The sequence below is a fragment of the Numenius arquata genome, chromosome 4, assembly GCF_964106895.1.
Source record: "Numenius arquata chromosome 4, bNumArq3.hap1.1, whole genome shotgun sequence".
Classification (NCBI taxonomy): domain Eukaryota; kingdom Metazoa; phylum Chordata; class Aves; order Charadriiformes; family Scolopacidae; genus Numenius; species Numenius arquata.
In genome coordinates, this window is record NC_133579.1 from 29280829 (window position 1) to 29281531 (window position 703).

Here is a 703-nt window from a genome sequence, read left to right on the forward strand (position 1 = left end):
TGATTTCTTCCGTAGGTTTCGGCAGAATATATACATATGCACACATACAACTGAATATGTATGTGTATTGTTTTGTAAATGTTCTCAATCATGCTTTTTTCTGCTTTGCATCATTTATTCACTTCTCTTCCATGTTCTCATTTATTTTTTGTGCAACTAAACCTTATAATAAATTATTATTAAATATGACCTGATGGTGGCAGTCTTCATGTTTTGTTTTCTTCTGGGCATGAGGGGAGGGGTTGAGGGGGGTGGAGGGAGGGAGGAGAGCAGGGGCTACACTTCTATTCCATTCCCAAGTAAAAAGCACTGAAATAACCGTGGTGAGTGTAAAACCACACAGCTGTCAGATAGCAAGTTTCTGTTCATACTTTTAAATCTAGGTTCAAGGATCCCTGATATATTTGCTTTTGTCAGCTGAATAGTGCTGTTTGCCCAGCAGCAAAATAACACCTCCTGTGTGTAAAATCATGGATATTTATTATTCTATAGAATTCTCAATTTGAGATGCAAAAATCATGGACGTAGACAACATCGAGCACATTTTCTTTCTCACCCTGTCACATAGGCTTCTGAGACACAGAGATTTCTCAGACCAAATTAACTTTATGTAAACGTATGCAGCTCCATTCTGCATATCAGAGCTGTTCTAAAATTCTCACTTGAGAGTACAACTACTGGGTAAAAATGCTTAAATCACAGA